The 22,361-nt window shown below is 39.2% G+C and overlaps 1 long non-coding RNA gene across 1 annotated transcript in view; it reads right to left on the reverse strand.

The window, feature by feature from the left end:
* The window catches only part of LOC116280282 (uncharacterized), a 74,127-nt gene extending 61,561 nt beyond the window's left edge, over positions 1–12,566 (reverse strand). The window contains exons 1-2 of the long non-coding RNA XR_012072033.1: positions 12,432–12,566; positions 9,411–9,486 (exon numbers count right to left, since the gene is read on the reverse strand). This is a non-coding gene — a long non-coding RNA (uncharacterized lncRNA). The remainder of the gene's footprint in view (positions 1–9,410; positions 9,487–12,431) is intronic.
* Between the last annotated feature and the right edge of the window lie 9,795 nt (positions 12,567–22,361).

The following is a 22,361-nucleotide window of genomic DNA, read 5'->3' on the forward strand; positions in this document are numbered from 1 at the left end:
ATGGGACATCGCCTGTTTCCTCCCACACTCTCAACAGTGATGTGCTTTACCCACATACTAATCACTAGGTGACCAGCAGCACTGACATATCTCCTACTGCCCTGATGATACAAAGAAAACCGGCTCTTCATTTATGAATTCACTACAACTGACTGTGTGGTAACAGAAAATCCAGAAAGATGTGCTAGCAAAGAAATACTTGATTTCTCAAAAACATTAAAAAAAAATCCAGAACAATTGCTGCTCAGTGCCATAAAATGATCCTATCAAAATGATATAGAGTGGGGTCTGAGGAAGAAAACAGATCCACAGGCCTATTCCTGAGGACGTGTGTTTTGGGCAAACAAGGGAAATAAAGGAAATGGGTAGGGAGGAGAGAAGACAGAGATTCCCCCACATTTTTCAAAGTCCAAGGCTACGTCCTCATCACTGCTGCAACCCCCAGGGTCTTACAGAGTTTGGAATACATGGGCTTTCAATGTATACTTGTTGACTGACTGAACAAATGAACAAACAAATGAATGAACTCGATCCCCTAATGAGATGAGAAGAGTCCTTAGGCCTTTTCAATGACCTAAATTGGTCAGTGTATTTTGGGCTTTTCCTAATTTACTTCCTGTTCATTTAATCAAATAAGATGGAACTCAAGAGGAAGTAAAGATCAGACTGAAGAGTTAAGCCATAGACCAAAGCAGGGCAAAAGAAGTGGTTTGAGCCTGCATATGTAAATAGAATTAATGAAAATATGTCTCCTTGTCACCATCATCTTGGAAATCAGCTTCACCCCACTGCCTCAGGTAAGCTCAGAGATACTTGTTTCTGGAGAATATTCTCGGTCTGTAGATAAGCTATAATCGGAGACGCTGATAGCTCAGAAAATGGAACACAATGGTAAATACAGGCCACAGGCATCTAAATCTTGTGAGCCAGATAGAATTTTCTCAGGCTGATGATTTTTAAGAGCTGTCTTCAGAGCGTCTGTTATTTTAATTATGCTAAAAATAATTATCTAATAGGCAGTGCACAGAGGATTTTTAGGGCAGGGAAACTATTTTGTATGATACTATAGTGGTGGATACATGTCATCATACATTTGTCCAAACCCATTGAATGTACAACACCAAGAGTAAACCCTAATGTAAACTATGAACTTTAGGTGATAATGACATGTCAATGCGGATTCATCAATTGTTAGAAATGCACCATTCTGATTGGGCAGGCTGATAATAAGGGAGGCTATGCATGTGTTGGGGCAGAGGGTATATGGAAAAATCTCTGTACCTTCCTCTCAATTTTTCTGTGAAGCTAAAACTGCTCAAAAAATAAAGTCTATTAAAAATTATCAGTTAAAAAAAATGATGCCAAAGATACCCCCTCTTCCCTACTCTAATCAAAAAAAGTGGCTAGCAAGCTTAGGAACATGGGAAACCAAAGCAAGATGTCCTTAAAGTTTCCAGGTACTATTCTAAAACCAACACTTTAGTACCCTCTATTATAATAAAATGCAAAAATTCCTGTGCGCTCTATTCAGATTTTGATCATGTACTGTAGGACAAAGGGAGTGTTTTATCCACTCTATCTTGGCATATTACAATTATTAATGTGGTAGCTATAATATCTTGTTTTTTTCTTAGATGTTATTTATCTATTAGTATAAAGAATATAATAAATCAGAGTGAGGTGCTTTGTGTTGATACCTCCCAATGTTCATTGAGGACACAGATAGTTCTAGCAATTGAATAATTTTAACAGTTTTTTTTTCCAGTAAACTCATCAAATTATTATCCATCTGGGAAAATTTTAATAAGCTTTCAATTACAATGTTTCTATTTAACTTGCAAATGGAAGATACCTCCATCCTACTGTCTGCTATTATTAAAAACACAGCTTTGAGTCTGAACAATTCAAAGCTGATTAGAGGTTTTCAGCAGTAAGCATTGGTCTCATTTCCAAAGTTTAACAAATAACACAATACATAATTCTCTGGCACGTCCAGTCCTTTTATGTCAGGCAGTTGAAGCTCTCTCTACTCACGACAAGCAAATAGAATGCATACTATAATCAACTGAGCAGGCCATGATTAACTTTGCACAGAGCTGTCCCCAAACTCCCTACAAATTCCACAGTGGTTCTGAGACAAAAATATGGCAAGGCATAGTTTGCTAATGAAGACAAAATCTCCAATTAAGAGGATCTGATGTTTCTTATTTCTTAGGTGATTAGGAAGAGAATTAGCACAGGGCCTAGCCACAACTCTCTCTCCTGTATTTTCACTTGTTTCTGCTACACAAAGCCAATCATTTGTGAGGTGCTGGCCTTTATAATGTGGTTGGGACCATTATGTTAATTAATTAACTGAGCAATAATGCAGACAGCCCATTCCCATTATCCTAAAATGGGACACATTCCAGCCACGTCTGTAAAATCAATAGATGCAGCAGTTATTTCCATGTTTCTTGCGTGTCTGCAGTTAATCGAACATTAATAATGTGCTTGAAAATATGCCTTGAAGTCACAGCTGGTAGCCAACAGCTCTGAACTCAGGGCATCTTCACAACCTTGGTTACTCGCTCTCTTCACTGACAACAAATGTTTAAGTTGCAAATAGGAGGAACACAGAATCTCAGCCACCTTCCCATGAAAAACATTAGCAACCATTTGGTGCCCCCATACACCCAAAAGTCTACATGAATTAACAGTATGCAAAGCCTTTAGACCTCTCCAGGGACAGGACTAGCATTCTCTCTGACTCCAGAATCGACTCCAAACCACTTCGCTCTAATGTCAGTACTTCTTTAGTATCCCAAGTAAGGTGATGATAGTTATCTTCTGGCTAACATGTTTCTCTCTCTGGGAAAACTTTCTTATCAGGTGGGTTAATAAGGTGGCTAAGTATGCAGAGGTACTAACTGAGGAGAATCTGTCCAGGAGAGTCACTCCAATCCCCTCCCCAAAAGACCTGGGGGTTAATATGTCTACAGCGTAACTAGATTAACTGAATTCCAAAACCTAAGTGATTTCTGGTGGTGTGGATGCAGTATGCCTTGCCACAGACCCCCGTTTCAGGACTGATGGATTTATTCCTCCAGGTGTTTCTTGGAAGGATGTCAGCTGACAGTCCTTAGAGCTGTTCCACCCAAAGTCACATCCCTTCCTGGGGCAGCCAGCATCCCATGATTGGTCCATGCTTCCTCCTCCCAAATTAGAACAACTCTGAAAAGCCATCCCAGCTTCAGTGCTCCCCGTGGGGCCACTCAGACCTTGCCTTAGACTGCATTACAGCGCTGCGGCCTTCCCTTCCCTTCCCAATCCTGCTTCCTTCCCTTTCCTTCCCTTCCCAAGGTTTTGATCTTTAGAGTGCTTCCTAATAAAACTTTTGCATACTAATTTCCATCTCAGAGTCCGTTTCCTGGGGAACCAACCTGCAATATCTGGTTTCCCCTTTTCCTTACCTTATACATATTACTGCTTTCTTGCAATTGGAATTAGCCAGTGGAGAATGTATTAACCATACATATACATGATTTCCACATGGAATTTCTGAGGGTGTGGAGCCTCCCCACTTTATAGTCTATACTCACTGAACACCCAGTACAGTTACAATTTAATAAATGATAACCGAGCAGAAGAAGCTCCAAGGAGGGGTGGGGTGGTGAGTATTATTACTCACAATAAGTGGTAAATATCTTACTTGGGACTAACTAGTAACTTCAGGGGACTGCAAGTAAGTTAAATTCATTCGGGGCTAGCATTGTGCACAGACAGCTACTTTAAACATTGGAAAGTGCCTGCATATTGTTTCCTTTTGGGTATGGTTAGGGTGGGGAAACTGACTTTTTGCAAGGCAGTAAAGTGAATAGTTTTCAAGTTCTTTATTTCAAGGTATTTTTGGAAAATGTCTTCCCATGATCTGTTTTTCACTCTGCATGTAGAACTAATTAGTTGGCCTTTTGGGTTCCTGTTTAATGGACCAGAGTTAGAACTGAGAAAATTCTTACTAGCAAGTAATGTTTTTGTCAAACAAGTAGGAATAATATAAGCCATAGTAAGTTGTAGTCATTCTGCCCCTTAAGATCTAGAGGAGATAGGCTCAACCCTCTATCCCATGTGTAAAGTCTAAGGCATTCCTCAACAGTCCTATGGATTTCTGGAGGGCTTGTATTCTGTCAGCTCTGACTCCAAGCTCCTATTCTGCTCAGTTTGTTGAGTTGAGAATTGATCTTTTCATTAACTCCTGTTTTCCTTATTTTGTACCATGCCAATACAATGTAAAACCCAGTATTTCTCTCTCTCTCTCTCACACACACACACACACACACACACATACACCATTCACACAAGGCATTCTTGCATATAGTAGACTTTACCAGCATTTTGGGAAGGTGAAATTTACTTTACAAAGATTGCAAAAACATGAATATTTGTCACCCTTGTTTTTCAAAAACAAGTCTTTCATCCTTTTCTACAACAGCTGGCACTCCAGCCTCCCTCCCCTCCCCCTCTTGTGAGCCCACTCTCTTCCAAGAAGAAAAAAAAAAATCCCCTCATTCTCTTATAGAGATTACTTCAGTCCTATAGATACTTATTAGGTCATTTTTACTGCAAGTGACAGAAAACCCAATTCAAACTGGCTTATGTAAGAGAATCTATTGAGCCTTAAAATACAAGTCCAGGGCTAGATCTTGTTTTGGGCATGGGTGGACTTGGGAGCTCTGCTATGGCAGCAGATCAGTTTCCTTCTTTCAGTCTGTTGGCTCCATTCTCCCTCAAACTGGCTCCCTCTCAGATGCCTTTTGCCCACTGTCTCAGGATTATCACACCAACTTTTCATATCTTTCAGCATTTAACAGCAACTGTGTGAGCCTGTCTCAATCCCAGAGATCTCAGCAGGCCCACTGCATCGCACTGGCTGTGACCGAGGCCCAGGCATACACGCCTATCCCTCGGCCTATCACTGTGGGTAGGGGATGCTGTGTACTCACTGGTGTAGGGCTAGTTCTCACCATCCAACCTGGGAGCTCCAGGAGGCGGATTAGTCTGATTCAAACCACATGGAAGGACAAATTTCTCCAAGGAAGAAACACAAATGGTCAATAGGCACATGAAAAAATGCTCAATATCACTAATTATCAGAGAAATGCAAATCAAAACTACAATGAGGCATCATCTCACACCAGTCAAAATGGCCATCATTCAAAAGTTCACAAATGACAAATGCTTGAGAGGGTGTGGAGAAAAGGGAACCCTCCTACACTGCTGGTGGGAATGTAGTTTGGTGCTACCATTATGGAGAACAGTATGGAGAATCCTCAAAAAACTAAAAATAGACTTAACCATATGACCCAGCAATCTCACTCCTGGGTATATATCCAGACGGAACTCCCATGCGAAAAGATACATGCACCCCCAATATTCATAGCAGCGTTAAATACAATAGCCAAAACATGGAAGCAACCTAAATGTCTATCAACAGATGACTGAATAAAGAAGCTGTGATATATTTACACAATGGAATACTATTCAGCCATAAAAATAATAAAATAATGCCATTTGCAGCAACATGGATGGACCTAGAGATCGTCATTCTAAGTGAAGTAAGCCAGAAAGAGAAAGAAAAATACCATATGGTATCACTCATATGAAGAATCTTAAAAAAAAAAAAAAAAGGACATATGAACTCATCTACAAAACAGAAAGAGACTCTCAGGCTTAGTAAGAATCTTATGTTTACTAACATTTGTAAATACCAAACTCCCAAATTTACCCCCAGGGAAAGAGGGTGAGAGGGGGTAAACTTGGGAGTTTGATATTTACAAATGTTAGCCACTAAATATTAAAATAGATTATTTTAAAGTTTCTTTTTTATAGCACAGGGAACTATGCTCAATATCTTGTAATAACCTTTAATATTAAAAAATATGAAAATATATGTATGTATATGCAAGATTGGGACAGTGTGCTGTACACCAGAAATTGACACACTGCAATTGACTGTACTTCAATTAAAAAAACAACAACAAAAAAACCACGTGGAAGGAGTGACCATCTCCTCGGATATAAACTACTTAAGAGTGAACAGACGGGTGAAATATTGCAGAGCAACAGCCCAAAACAGCAAGATCCAGTAAATGCTTGACCCACCCCCGTGGTCAACTTAAGGCATCCCTCTGAATAGCTAGAGACTCCGTTAAGTTTTAAAATACTTGCTTGCACGTGCCTGCCCAGTTAGGTCTGTAGACAAAGGCTGTCTTATTACCCATTGATAGTTTAGAGCGGGGAAGTTCATTTTTACAGATACTCTGAAATAGCCTGCAGGTGCCAGAAATGTTCCATGTCTTAATGCTAGTGGTTTACATGGGTGGATACATGAGTAAAAATTCACCAAGTTGTACACTGAAAGTTTGTGTATTTTACCATATGTGTTACTATATCTCAGCTAATTTTATTTTTTAATTTTCTGCAAGATGACTGACAAATGTCCAGTATGGTCTGGAGTGCAATAATCAAGCCTCTTATCTTTGGTCTGCCTTTATACTAAGCCTTATTCACCTAGAGGTGAAGACATAGCCTAGCTGATGTCACCAGGATAGGAAATCCAATATGGGTTTGGGCTCAAGCCTCAGATGGTATTAACACAGTTATGTTTTCCTGAAGTCTCTTCTGGGACATATATATCCCTCAGAAACTTAATATATTGACATAAGAAACATTTAGAAGCTGAAGATAACCTGAAAGATAATGTTTTTATTTAAGGCTTCTAAACATTTCCCTTAGTTATTCAGGTGAATATATTCAAGGAAGAAAAAGTCTGCCTTCTATTATGAACAGAGCTAATCAGTCAGTAGTCCTTAGTGACACAACCACGTGTGATGTTCCCTCAAAGCAGGTTATAATGGCCTTTGAATTGGAAGACCTGTGTTCAGGTCTTAGCCTCATTCTTTACTAGCTGTATGACTTTGGGCAAGTCATTTGATTGTGCCTGAGCTTCAGTTCCACATCTATAAAATAATGATAATAAGTGAGGTTCCCCTCTCTCAAGGCTGCTCTAAAGAACAGAGATGGCATACACAAAAGGTCTTTGTGAAACACTTGAGACTCACTATTATTCTGGTCTCCCCTGCCCACTGCTTTTGATAGGATTAATCACTTTTTTTTTCCCAGCGCCTCTTCAGAACTTATCTTCTTAGACACTCTCCTGAATGGATTTTTCTCTTCATAACTACCTCTAAGATTAAGTGATCAGAGGAGATGGTCCAGCAACCCCTTCCATTTTGCCAGTACATTAGAATACCTTGCTTGAATTTCATCTTACATTTTTAAGAAATCGTATCCATATGGCTTCTTCTTGTCTTTCTATATCTTCCAAATTTCATCACCAACTGTGGTCAACCCAAGTAAGGACACAGTGTTTTGATTTCTCAACAACTGTTTCAATTATTGTATACTGTTTCGGCTGAACAAGTAAGACAAAGAAGGAATAACTGCTGGTAAACATAAAGTGGCAATTTTCTTTCTGAAAGGCGGGATTATTTTTACATAAGGAAAAGCTCACTGTTTTTCATAAACTCTGGAGAGAATTATGAGACAGGAGATTTAATGAGGACTATAGACATATTTCAGAGATTAGCTCATTACCTTAGGTCTATTTACAGGTCTGTGTAGCATGTAGAAGACACTGTTTTAGGTACTTAGTCTATGTTTTTTACCTAATTTAATCCTTATCACCATTCTAAAAATTAGCTATTGGTTTCTTCTTTTGACGGGTGTTGAAACCGAGGTTAATTTGCCCAAGGTCACATGGTGGGTGACACAGAAGAAATATATTTGGATCAAGATGCACTAAATCCATGCCTGTGCTTCTTCCAAAAGATATTCTTCAGAGGCCCTTATCTGACAGAGTTTGGTGAATCTCCAACCAGGTAAAGACAAGAGGTAAGTTCTGATAACAGAATACTGACTTGCTAGCCACGTGGTATAAACGTACAGGATTCATACATTTCCTTTTAACTAGAATGTAAATCAGGAAGGAACCAAGGAAGAAAAATGGTCACTTTTCTCTGCTTCTACTGAGGACTGCTCGAGAATAATAATTTTTAAAATATTAGTCTTACATTGTGTCAGTAGGAAGTTCTATTACTTTTAAAGAAGGCATCCTACAAAATGGGTTATTCCGTGTAGGGATGGACCACCATGCAAACAGTAGAATTAACCTTAATGAAAATACAGTGTCTAAAGCCTAAGACCAGTAACTGCCACCTTCCACCACAGCAGGAACCTGGACTCAAAAGCCTTTTGAGAAACTGTAATTTTATAATGTAATTACTTCCTTTAATATTAACTTAAACGCAAAATTGAAAAATTTGAGAAGACCATCTAAGTATGTCCTCATGGGGGCATTATCTGTATTATAAGTCTGCAACCCAAATGGCTACAATGACACATTTACCAACATTTAAACACGCTAACATGAACATGACTAATATTACTGACACGTTGAGATATATACAGATATTTGTTAAATTAGCATATTGCTAGGAAAAATGTATACTTAAAGTAGATAAGAGTGCCTCCCATCTTTCTTCATTCTTTTGAAAAAGCAGACATTGTTATTCACTATAAAGTCACAGATGATCCTCCTGACATCCAAGGCCCTGGTGGAGTATCACTGGGCCAGGGAGTGACTTAGATTTACACTCCAAACAAGCTCCTCTTCTGAGGCTGTGTGCATTACAGCCTTCACATCCCTCCTGTTCAATCACAGCAACTACTACTACTGCATTTCAGGAATTTTTTTTTTCTTTTTTACTGGTTCTCATCTGTGGTTCCTCAGATTCACTGCTCAAGATTAAAAAATACATACACACAGAGATCAAAGTTCAGCTTTGAAATATAAAAGCATTATGTTCAAATGTTAAAAACAAGGTCAGCAATAAATCATGTTAGAAAGAGGCAGACTGTCATAAACACAGAACAAGAGATTATAAATCATAATTCATAGCATGGAGCTCCACAATCCTAAGAGAATTAACTAAAAAGCAGCAATAACAGTGAAGGCAATGACAACAAATAACACAGGCCAGAGATCTGAGGTTTAGGAAAAAAAGGTCAAAATATTCAGAGGGTTCAGAGAAAAAGGCAAAGGGCAAAGGTCACACGCCTAGACAGATATCCAGACTAGGTATCACTGTAATGTTGGTTTGTTTGTTTATTGTCTTCGTCCTGGTAAATGCTGTGCTTAGAATAATAGACTTTCTATTTGTTTGGCTGGTTTTCAAAACTCACTCTAGGAAGTGTGGTATCAGTTATTTAGAGAACCCTAAGAATCAAATCTCATGTGTTCAATTAAAGATGCTCCTAACATCTTAAAGGCAAAACACTGAAAATCTTAAAGTAGGCAAGAGTAAACTTACATTGTGCTCTTCTGGTATCAACCACTTGGCAATGCCGATCATCATCCAGACTTCTTTCAATATGTGGTACAAATCACTGACACACACAAAAATAATGACTTACTGTAAGATAGAAGCCACAGCCACAAATCTAAATGTCAGCTTTCTAGGTCAACTACAAAGCTAATGATGATTTAAAACTATCAATGACTGTACATCGTATTTTTCTTGTGATAAAGCATAATTATAGTATGTTAATATTTATGAATTACATTAAGGTTCTCAGATTAAGTGAAGTGATAAGCAAGTACATAAATATTACATACATAATTATACAAGCAATTAATGCCTTTGAAATTGTGGACTATAAACGTGAAAACATTAATTGCTTCACAGATCTAGGCCCATAGCCAACAAAAGAAGTAATGTCGTTTAGAATGAAGTCAACTCCTCTCTGATCTGACTTGAGATCAAAGAGGAAAATAAGGTTCCAATCTACCTTATTTTTCACATACCACTGAAGACATTCTGAACACAGTATCAGTTCAGGGTAGTTGATTAAAGGATGTAAACAAGCAAATGGTCTGATCTTTTTCTATTACGTGTTCATATGCAATCTGTGCATGAAAATGACTTTTAAGTATTTCAAAATATTTGATGGCCAGTATAGTGAGAAATATATGAGTGTATTCTTTGACTCATGTTCAGATGAGATGTATATATTAAGAACTGTAAATATCTAAATGTGATTATGGAAAACTTGACTTTTATAATTTTCTTTTTTAAGGTATAATATTTTAATCTTTTATACTAGGTAGGAAAATGAGGGAAAATGGAGAGCAGGAAATCACATTTCTAGTTAAATTTTTTAATTCACAGCTTTGGAAACTCAAGATTCAGGATCATTTTGGAAGTTTAAAGAAAGCAAGAATCCAGTTTGCCATAAATTTCAAAGCATTTGAGGATGTCATAAGCTTACTTTACCCCCTAATTCAACAATTCTCTAGAGATTCATCTGTAACAATTAGGAGCAGGGAAAATTTTCTTTTTTCTCACTTGACTGCTTTAAAATGACTTATGGTAAAATACCTTAAAATTGCCCTGGAATCAAAAGGCAATTTTTTCTTTGTAGTTCTTCACACACACACACACACACACAAATGCACAGGTATTATCTAAACCCAAAAAAGCTTTGATTTTGGGCCCAGATCACACACTAAGAAATTTAGCTTAATTTTACTGGCTTCTTCATACTCTTCCATATTTTCTAAATTTCCTACAATGGATATATATATATCACTTTAATAATCAGAAAAAAAAATCACATAAAGAAGTTTAGTTCATATTCAAAACCTGCTCCGGGCCAACAGAAATGAGAGGATAACCTGGAGATCATGGTGTAAGTTCTGTAAGCACCAGCATGTGAGTCTGTGCATGGCTTTAACAACTATTTCTTATGTTTAGTAGCAAACATTCTGGATGATGTAAACTGACACTATTACATCTTCCTCCCCTTACTGATGAACACTGAAGCATGTGCGCACATACATAATTTTCTTCAGCATAGAGGTTAAAAAATAAATTTTCCAGCGGCTTTACAAACAATCTGAAGGCTGCTTTAAATAAATCTGAAACTCTGGACAGTGTTAAGCCATCTGAGATTTCTGCTAGGGGGAGACTGTCAGGCCTATCAAAGGGAGAAAGGATGAACTTCTCAACTGAAAATTATTATTTTCGGGAGCATAAAGGAGAGGCAACACATTCTCTTAAAAAGTTGGAGATCAAAGCAGCAAGAGGCTGGATATTTACCACTAGCTCTGGTACTCACAAGCTCTGTGACCCTGGACCATTTATTTAACCTCTCTGAGCCTCTGTTTCCATTTATAAAATAATAATAGTACCTATTTGGAGGGTTATTGAAAGGATTAAACTAGGTAAAGTGCTTAGGACATGTACTAGGACATGAAAAGTGCTCAAATAAATGTTAACTCTTATAGACACCAGTATGGACTTCTCCACTTACATGACAGTGGTGTAAAGATGAAAAGCAGAGTTTGAATGTTTTAAAATATATTTATTATGCAGTAGACTAGGTTGGACACAACCAAGTTCCCTTATCTTGATGCTAAGAGTACTATTTGGGATTAGAATCTTCAACCAGTCCCTAAAATGATGCCACTTAAGTAGTTGCTCTTTCTAGAGGTGGCAAGTGGAAATTCCTTATGCAAAACTGGAGAAAGCCTATGCTTGTGTTTAAGGTTCTAGAAGGCAAAGTTTTTAGAGGGAAATCATGTTGCACTGGAGGATAAGAATCTACTTACAGTATAAACGGTAAACCAATCCCAAATGTTCACTTGGAGTGAGAGAGTTGCCAATTACTTGCCCCATGTTGGTTTTTCATGACTACCCCAGGCAGCAGGTAGTGTTTTAATCCCTGCAGAAAACTGAGGCTCAGAGAGGTTAAATGACTTGCTCACTGTTAAACAAGTAAACGGCAGCCTGGGCACTCCCGTCTCTTAACTGTAAATGGGAACATCCATTTATTTGAAGGAAAATACATGTTCGCCTTCCCCTTAAAAAAATGATGGTGGTGCGGAGGACACCAATAAAAAAGAGAAGAACAAGGAGTTAAAATTCAGCCAGCCATTTCTTTTCCTGAAGGGCAGAGGTAACCACAGTTTCCCCCAGAAGCAAAGCTGGAGCTGGCGTACCCTGCGGTGAAAAGACAACCTTCCAGGGAATCTAAGGAGAAGGCGTGCTTTCAAAAGGTGTTCGCCATGGTATTGTTCCCCTCCCCCACTACCCACTAACCTGTTTGTGGCTGGGAAATGAAGCGGTTTGGGTTTGCAAGCCTTCGCCAGGGAGTGGAGCAAGGCTTTGTGTTATAAACAAGAGCGAGTGCCAGAGCCCACCGCCAGCCTCCCCAAGGCCAGACTACCAAGGAAACCCGGCGTTGTGACTCCAAGGGCCATTCAGCACGGCCAGTGGTCACCGAGGAGCCACTCTGGGGACGACAGCTAATGGGGGCACCCCCAGGCTTACCTTGGAAAGAGTGATGTCTCTCTCCTTAGTGAGTTGCGTAGGCTCTGAAAAGTAGTCCAGCCTGCGTTTCTCAGGAACCCGCGGGGAGTAAGTAAACGTGTGAGTGCGTATGCGCACGCGCGCGCCTGTGTGGATGTGGCCGCGTGTTGCAGGTGTGCGCATGCGCGCCCGCCCACACACGTGCACATAGTTTTCTGGAGAAAAGGTGTAGAGCATTCAACAAATTCTGAAGCGCCCAGCACCCTCCCGCGAGAAACCACATTCAGGAGAAGAACATACTCTGATCTTCCAGAAAAGAACACCAAGCTCACCACTTTTATTTCTGGAGCAACTGAGCCCAGGCTATCAGCCCACTTTCCTCTTACAAAACCCTAAGGCACTTAAGAGAGACCACAGGGGAAAAAAATAACTCAACCCTCTTTCTAATCTAAACCTAATCCTCCTTAAACCTCGCCTGACCCGGGATACCAGGAATCCTGCCAGTGCCAAATGATATGATGTTTATTCAGCTTAGGTCTTGGCCCGCTGCTCCTGAGCCACAAAATCAAAGGGGAACGTTCCAGCCGCCACCTGCTGATGAATGAGTAAACAAGAGCCAGTCAAGAAAGAGGAGACCCAGTGTTTGAGGACAATGCCTTTGTGTAGTTCTGGCTCAAATAAGGGCACAGCTCCTAAGGAACAGGCTTGAGACATGTACAAACGCAGTGCCAAGTAGTTCAGGAGCCTGGGCGCAGCTGTTCCTAATGCGCCCCGTGCCCCCGCTGCCCCCTCAAACCGCAATAGAGTGCCAGGGACACTGTGCCCCCTCTCGCAGAAGCTGGCCAAGTTACAACTTGCAAACCAGTTAGGTTTGTGCTGGAAGAGCGTTTTCCACATTATTCTCTGAGAAGCCTCAGCTCTGTAAGAGCAACGTGGAGCTCAGGACACATGGCCTGACTCCCATTTTACCAGAGCAGTGGTTTTGATCCGTCTTAAATCTGGGGAATCTGCATGAGAGTTGTAGTGTGAGGGAGTTCTGTTGCTAAAAACAATGTTTGAAAAACATTCTTGTAGCATCAGATTTGGCATAGCTTTACCCGAGGGGCTTAAATGAAATAAATCTTACGATGCTGAGCTCCAGAGCTGGTTTTATTCCCAATTTTCACTGCTTCCCTTTTCTGAACAAATGCCTCCTTACAACTCTTTGTTAAAGTGTGCTCTAACTAGCAACATCCTCTCAGTTATAATAACCCTGAGAAGAGTGAGCTAACACTTATTCGAGACCTACTGTGTGTCATGGGACGTGCTGGGAGATTACATGCATTATCTCACTGGACCCACTGCAGCCCTCGGGTGGACCATTGCCCTCCTTAGCTCTCAGGTGAGGGCAGTGAAGTAGAAACAACTACAATAACAACAACGTCCACAACAGCAGCTTCCTCCAAGTAGCCAGTGCTTGTAAATGATGGACCAGAACTATAAACCAAATAGTAACCCAAAACCTGAGTTCTAACTGTGTGTATAATGTCACTTCTAATATTTAACAAGCAAGAGGTGTACGGGAGTGTGCATGTGCATGTGTATGTGTAAATCAGATGTAAATTGATTTTACATCTTAAAAATAAATATGCACAATAGAGGAAGTGTGAAAGTAAAAATAGGAATTGAAAAAAATCACCCATCTTTCCACCATTCCAAGGCCACCAACTGTTAATGTTTGAGCATATTTCCTCCCAGTCTATTTTTATGCATAATTTTTAGTTCTATACATTTAAAACAGCTGTGATTGTCTATGCATATTTTATTTTGCTTTTTTCACTTAATATGACAACAAAATATGATGATTTTTTTCATTACATTTCAAATTCTGTATCATTTTTACTGGCTAAATCTTTTAGGCTGAGCAACTCAGTTTTGCAAACATTTATTGGGTACATAATATGTAATACTATTCTTCAAGGAACTAGTTGTCTAGTGTAGGGCAAATACAGTTCATAGATAAGTATATAATTATAATAATGGCTAACACTACTGAACATCTACTGTGTTCCAGGCACCATTCACATAAATGACCTCAATGAATTCTCTTAGTAGCCTTATAAGTAGGAACAATCTCTTTCCTATTTTAATAGATGATGAAGACACAACATGGGAGGCACATCTTTTTAACAAGATGGTGTTTCTAGGTAGAATAATAGCTCCTTGAAGATGTCCACCTCCTAATCCCTAGAATTTATAAATATTACTCTACGTGGAAATTACCTGTAAGGTAAAATGATAACACATAATGTTACCATAGATGGGAAAGGAACTTTACAGATGTGATTAAGGATACTGGGGGGGTTGAGGGGCATGATTATCCTGTTACCTGAGTAGGTCCAGTGTCATAACAAGAATCATAAGAGCGAGACAGCAATATCAGAATCAGAGATGTGACAATGAAATCAGAAGTGGGTTTGTGTGTGTGTGTCTGTGTGTGTATGAGAGAGAGACTTGAAGATGCTACATCACAAACCAAGGAGTGCAGGAGGCCTTCTGAAACTGGAAAAGGCAAAGAAACAGATTTTTCCCTGGACCCTTCAGCAGAAACACAAACATGCTGACACCTTGATTTTAGGACTTCTGACCTCCAGAGCTATACGATAATAAATTTCTGTTGTTTCAAGCCACTAACTTTGTGATAATTTATTGTAGCAGCCATAGGAGAAGAATACACTAGGATTCAAACCCAGGCAGTTTGGCTCCAGAGCCATTATTCTTAACTATGGTCATATAGGTTGGGCGAGGTCATTAACTATGCTCAGGGCACTGTAAAAGCCCAGGAAAAGGACACTTAATAGAGCTTTAGGGAAGGAGAGGAAGGCAACAACCTGACTTTCTAAAGCTGGGCAGGAGTTATGAAGGCAGTCAAGGAAGGAAGGGTGAGGAACTGAAATAACATAAGAAGATACCCATGCTATCATAGGAGAAAAAATTATAGTGTTATGTATAATAGTTTTCCTATTTCTGTTTAAAAGTATGTCTACGTTTATAATCACGTGTGCAGTGGATACACTCCCATTGTTACCTCTGGGGAGTGTGTCTATGGGAAACGTAAGGGGAGATTTTTTCTTTTTATTTACAAATTTTCATATTTTGGGGAGATTTCACCAGACATCTATTTTACATTAATTTTTTTTGAAAAATAAATAAATCAGTATATATATTGGACTATTTTCCTAAGTTGAAGAAAACAATATGCATCAGTGGGATGCAAGTCTTTGTGCACAAAGCGTTGTGCTTTTGTAGAATGATTTCATTAGGATGGAAAATTCCTGGAGGTGGAATTGCTGAACCAATGGGTAGAAACATTTTGAAAACATAAATATCAAAAAATAACAGAGGTAGGACCTAGTGGGTAAGCCGAAATGAAATGTATGAGAGGAGAGAAGACATTTAACTGGTGAACAGAAGAGATGATAGTTGTCTACCCATGTATGAAAGCTGATACATGGTACATCAGTTTGCTAGTACCACAGACTAGGCGGTTTTAACAATAGAAATTTATTTTCTCACAAGTTTAGAGGCCAGAAGTCCAAGATAAAGGAGTTAGTAGGTCTAGTTGAAGGCTCTCTCCTTTACGTATGGATGGTCTTCTTCCTGTGTCTTCACATGGCCTTTTCCTAGCTCCTCTTCTTATAAGGACATCAGACGGATTGGATTACGGCCACCCCCAATGACCCCGTTTTAATTCAACTACCTAGTTGAAGATCCATCTTCAAGGAAGAAACTGTGTTCTGAATTACCAGAGATTAGGACTTCAACATATGAATTTTGCGGGGGGACACAATTCAGCCCATAACACCGAGAAAGCTCTAGAAGAATGAATCAATACCAAGGAAGAGAATTTCTGTTCACTGTGAGAAGGAAACTTTGTAATTTAACATTTCCCACAATGGAACAGGGCTAGAGAATGATGGTTACGCCAGCTGTAGGCTCACTCTTTATTCCCAGTCCGGCCCAGTGCCTGTCTGGGTCAGATGGCCTAGCCCACAGAGAACTGCATACTCCCGTACGCTGACATTTCTCTCTGAAAACTTACACCTAAATCTGCTCTCAACAGCTGCATGACTCTTCCCCAGTACCCACAGTGGTCCCACTTTGTTTCTGCCGTCTGTCTCCACCAAAGGTAGCATAAGATAGGACAGCATAAATCATGAATTGGAAAAGAGCTTGGCTCCCTTTACCCTCCCAACAAAAGCTCCACTGTGATCTGTGTGCCCTTCACCTGTCTTTGATTCACATCACAATCCTCTCCTCTTGGAATGAGAAAAGAGGGTGAGGGTGAGATCTTGAGCCTTTTGTCAAGGTTACAGTATATCACCCATATAGAGGTTTGCAGAGTCTAAATCAGGAGTCAGCACATATTTCTGTAAAAAGCCAGATAGTAAACACTGCAGCATTGCCAGCCACAGGATCACTGTTGTGAGTACTCAGCTGGGCCATGGTAGCACCGAAGCAGCCACAGACAAAACATTAAAGAAAAGAGCAACATTATGTTCAAATGAAACCTAATTTACAAAACAAGCAGTGGGCCAGTTTTAATCTATGGGCTATGGTTTGCTATAATTCAAGAAACCTGGGACTATTTACTAGGTTGAACAAAAGCATGTAGTGAGTCCAGACTGATAAACTATGAATTTCTTTGGTTTATTTAATAAACCATGTATTTCTGAGTGTAAATCATAGTCTAGTTCCTTCTGAACATTCTCTATCCATTTTTTATCAAAAAGAGGAAAGCTCTGAAAGTTACTTTAATAATAGCATATTTCTGAACGTAAACTTTTTAAAAAAGTTTTTGGCACATAATGCTTAGGTTAAATCTGCCACAGAAACGACACATCCACATGCTATAAGTACAAATTAAGGAACAGAGATAAAGGTCAAGATAAGTCCCCAAGAGCTGGTGTTTCATTCTGTTATTCATTCAACCAGTATTTGCACACGTACTGTGTACAAAGCACTAAGGCAAGTGCTTTGGAGAATTCCAGGATGAAATAGACATGAACAGTATCTTCAAATCTCCAGTGTTTCTCTCAAAATGAAGTGAGAATAGAACACCCCTGGCTGTGGATGATTAGCCTAGGGGAGAGCATGTGACCAAGTTAGAACAACTCTTCCCATGGAATTTGAATCTAAAGTAGAACACCATGGATGGAAGAGCATGCAACTATTTCACCAAGGAGAAATTTCATTACTTCCCACTGTGACTGGCTTATTTCACTCAGTGTAATGTTCTTAAGGTTCATCCCTGCTGTCACATATGACAGAATTTTCCTTTATAAAGACTGAATCATATTCCATTGTATGTAGGCCTGCCTTCAAAGACCCAGCCCTTCTCTCCAATCAAGTTATTTTTTACTTAGATAAGGAACCAATTTATATTTACTGCCTGGCAATAAGCTTAGTTAAACAGAATGAGAGAATAGGAATTTTTTTCGAAGTGATGCCTTTGCCTAAACTTATTCTTGTTATCTATATGAACATACATGTAACTATAACAACTTAGAGATTCAAGGGGAAAGTAAAGAGCAAAATACAAAACTTTCCTTGCAGGATGCAGTTGGATCCTTCATTTTCCCCCCTCTTTAAATCTTTGCTACATAGTCCTGAGTTTCACTGAAGACCCATAGATCCTCTGGGGGAGAGACCAGAGAATCTGCATTTTAACAGGCTCCCCTGGTAATAATTCCCTATGCTAAAATTTGAGAACACTGCTTCCTGCTTTTCTAATCTCAGCTCGTATTCACTGGGGAGTTGTTTTCTCCTTTATGGAAAAATCGCCATCTTAATGATTGCTACCCAGGGCTGCCTTATTAGCTAAAAGGGGCACAGAGATTTAACTCTCAGTGGCTGGTGATTATTGCAAGGTAATTCTTGCCATTTTCCCCTCCCCCAAGGAGTAATTTAGCAGCAAATGTCTATTACCTTAACCAACTGAAAAGACAATCAAACCACCAACCAACTAAATTAGTTTTTGTTTGGTAGAAGAATTGGCTGCCTCTGTGGTGTGTCATGAGGGCTGAAAAAAGGCTCAACTCTGCAATATATCTGCCTACCAGTCTACCAGTGGGCAGTTCTGTGGTTTGGGGTCTCCTAAATTCCAAATATGTTACCTACAAGGCAAAATAAGTTACACCTTAAACTGTTATTTATTTCAACCACAGCTTAAAGAGGATTGCAAATTTAGCTATCAGGCAATTTAGCAAATAACCACATAAAGCTTTGAGAGAGTAAGATTTTAGAACAGTATATTTAGATGCGTAGAAAAAGACTAGGCAAAGTCAAGAACATGGGCTCTTTCAAAGGGCTGAGTATGTATACAGAACCAGCACATCTTCCACTGTTTGCCTTCAGGCCACTTATATTGCTGCTAAAGCAGGAGTCTGCAAGCTTTTTTTGTAAAGGGTCAGAGAGTAAATGTTAGGCTCTTTAGCCATTATGGTCTCTGTCACATTACTCAGATCTGCCATGGTAGCACAAAGGCAGCCTTAGACAATATGTAAATAAATGAATGCAGATGTATTTAAAGAAAAAAAAACTTTCATTATGGACCCTGAAATTTGAATTTTATATAATTTTTACACACTGCAAATTCTTCTTCATCCTTTGGCTTTTCCCCCAAACATTAAAAAAATATAAAAACCATCCTTAGTTCAGGGGCCGTACAAAAACAGAAAAAAGGATGGTCGGGTCATAACTTGTAGACTCAGCCTAAGCAAAAACCATTTGCTATGCTATTCCGTTGCTCTACATTTGCTCCTGCTGTTTCTTCTACTTGGAATGTTATTTTCCCATCCCTACACTTCCATATTGTATTCACCTGGTTGAATTACTCTCTCCCTTCTGAAGTAATCACTTATACTCTAACTTCCTTCATCTGTATCTCTCTGACAGCCTCAGTCATTTCTGATTTGCATTACTTTGTGGTCCAAGATGTTTTATTTTTTTATCCTCCATGACACTGATCCGAACATAGAGTTAACACTCATAAATGTTTCTTGAGTCAAGGCAGAACCGTTAGCATTTAGGAAACAAAGTAGGGGTAGAATAAGAATAAAGTTGAAAGAGAAGGGAAAGGCATGCTTAACACCTGTAGAGGGTTGAATGGTGGTCCCTGAAAAGATATACCCACCTTCTAATACCTGGATCCTGTGACTGTGACCTTATTTGGAAATGTGTCTTTGCAGGTGTAATTAAGTTAAGGATCTTGAGATGAGATTATCCTGGATTACCCAAATGGGCCTTAAATCCGATGACAAGTGTCCTTATAAGAGACAGAGAGAAGACCTGCAGAGGAGAGGGCCATTGAGGACGAGGCAGAGACGGAAACGAGGTAGACACAAAGATTGCTCACTACCACCAGAAACTAGAAGAGGCAATGAAGGAGTCTCCCTTTGAGCCCCCAGAGGGATTGCAGCCCTGCTGACAGCTCAGTTTTGGCCTTCTGGCTCCAGAACTGTGAGAAAATGCATTTCTATCGTTTTGAGCCATCCAGTTTGTGCTAATTGCTGTGGCAAACTCCAGAAGCTAATCCAACCTCCTTCCCCAAGTTAAATGTTAATAATAACAGCTGATCTTCATCTAGCATTTACTAAGTGCAGCTTTGCATAGATTATTACATTGAATTTCACAGCAATCTTAAGAATTTGGCATTATTTTTACCCCTTGTACAGATGAGGAAACATTCAAACATTCAGAGAAGTTGAGTAACCTGTATAAAGAGCCACCCACCTAGTAAGTGATGGAGACAGGATAGAATCCAACTGATTTGACTTCAATCACTATGTCAGCTGTTAGAGTCTTAATTATTCATCTGACATTTTACACATCCTAAAAAAGATGGGGGAAATGTTGGTTAATGACTTTTTTCTTTGGGGGATGAAATTCCTCAAACTGGATTTCTATGATTCCAGCAGCCCATTGTCTTTTTGTTTTTTTGTTTTTTGTTTTTTGTTTTTTTTGCATTAAATAATTTTCTGTTCTCTCAGTTGTGATAAGAAACACCAGACATTTCCAATAACATTATATGTATATTTAATTTTTACATAGAATTTTTTTGCTAGAGTATATAAAAGTACATGTATAAAAATTAAATGTATATATTTATCCACCAAATTTCAATAAACATTTTTAGAATTTGCCATACGCCCAGAAACTCACTCTTAACCAGCCAGGATAGGATAGTCTGTTGCTCAGGTCAAGACAGTAAATCTCTGTCTCTGTTTCTCTGTCTCTGTCTCTGCCTTCCCTTTGCTCCTTCTCTCTCTGATTTTCAGGGGGGGAAATGGTTTCTGATGACTTTTTAACTGTTTCCCAGAGCAGTCCTATTTGAACGTATTTAACAACATTAGCTTCTAGTTTCCATTAAGGAAAAGAAGCATGCAGAAACCCGACTCCAGGCAGCACTGGGAAGATGCCAACAATGCAGACAGACTGGGCCAGTCAAGAAGAGCAAAGTGCCCAACTGCCATTGAGACCTCCGTCAGGAAAGGCTCTGTGCACCAAACACTGGCAATACACAGTAACCCACAGTTAGGATCCATTAGGGAAGCCAGACAGCACAGTGTTTAAAAGCATGAGTACAACTGGGTCTAAATTTAAATATCCTGGTATCATCACTCACTAGCTGTGACCTGGGCCAACTGACCTTGAGTCTTAGAGTCTTAGATTTTTCATCTAAGAAGTAGGGATGACAATAGCACCTACTTCATACTTCATAGGTAATAGTCATGTAAAAAGCTGGCACATGTAAGCACTCAGTATTATTAGAGTGTTGTTTATTAAATTATTTATATTGACGCCTTGGAAGGAGCGAAGGGTATCTCAACTCACTGCCTTTCCCTCACCATCCCCCACCACTGATTCTCACTCAACAACTTCTCTTTTACTTGCTCTCATTAACTTGTGGGTAACTATCTGAAGGCTAAAAATAAGTTGGAAAGAATAAAAATAAGAAACCCCAAACCTGACACAACCTCTCCTTTAAAAAATAATTACAAAATAAAAGATACATTCAGAGAAGAGAGGTTTACATGACCCAAACTGAGACCTTTACCCTGTATCCTAACTCAGCTAATACAGATTATTTCATAATTCCATTATAGGAAAATCTAGTTAGGGCCATTTGTTATCACTTGTCCCCCACTTCTGCTGCCTCCTAGAAGTTTGGGAGAGGTTGTTCACATAGGTAGAAACGGTTTGCTCTTGTCCAGGATTCTAATGGACTCCAGGTTTCCCTATATAGATCCTGTAAGTATTCTCTAGTTACCATTATGCAGAGCCACATAAAGGAGAACTGACATCCCTATTATTCAAAGCCACATAAAGGCCCTTTCTCCTTTATGTCGTCCTGTACCCTTTTACAACTTTTCCCTCAAACCCAGATGTAAGGATTTTACCTGAGCATGTTGTGACTTGGTTCAGATATCAGCCCAGGTAAAGATTTTTCTTTCAACATTCCCTTCAATCTAAACTAACCGTTTGCCTCTTCGTATTTGGGAACAATCTTAACTCTCATTTTTGTTAGGTAGGTAATCATGAAAACCCAGGGTCTTGCCCAATCAATAATTTGTCTTTGGGTTTCTTTGTCTTCCATGGATTAAGGTCAGAAGCTAGTGGTCTCAGTGATATTCTCTCTGCTTTGTTCTAACAGCTAGTACAAGTATCTTTTACTCATTAAATCGTAATTCCTTTTGGCTGAACTTGTTCAAAGAATAGAACAAATATTTCATCTGGATATAAACCTATGACTTCTCAGCCACTGTAAGATTTAAAGGACAGTTTTTAAATCATGTGTATCGTCTTTGATTATCAAGCTTAAAACTTAATTTCAGTATTGTGTTTCACTTAGCTTTCCGTCCTCTGTAAAAATATATTAAAAACATTAGAAGACAGGTTTTTTTTGGTTTA

Source organism: Vicugna pacos, chromosome 4, assembly GCF_048564905.1.
Source record: "Vicugna pacos chromosome 4, VicPac4, whole genome shotgun sequence".
Lineage (NCBI taxonomy): Eukaryota > Metazoa > Chordata > Mammalia > Artiodactyla > Camelidae > Vicugna > Vicugna pacos.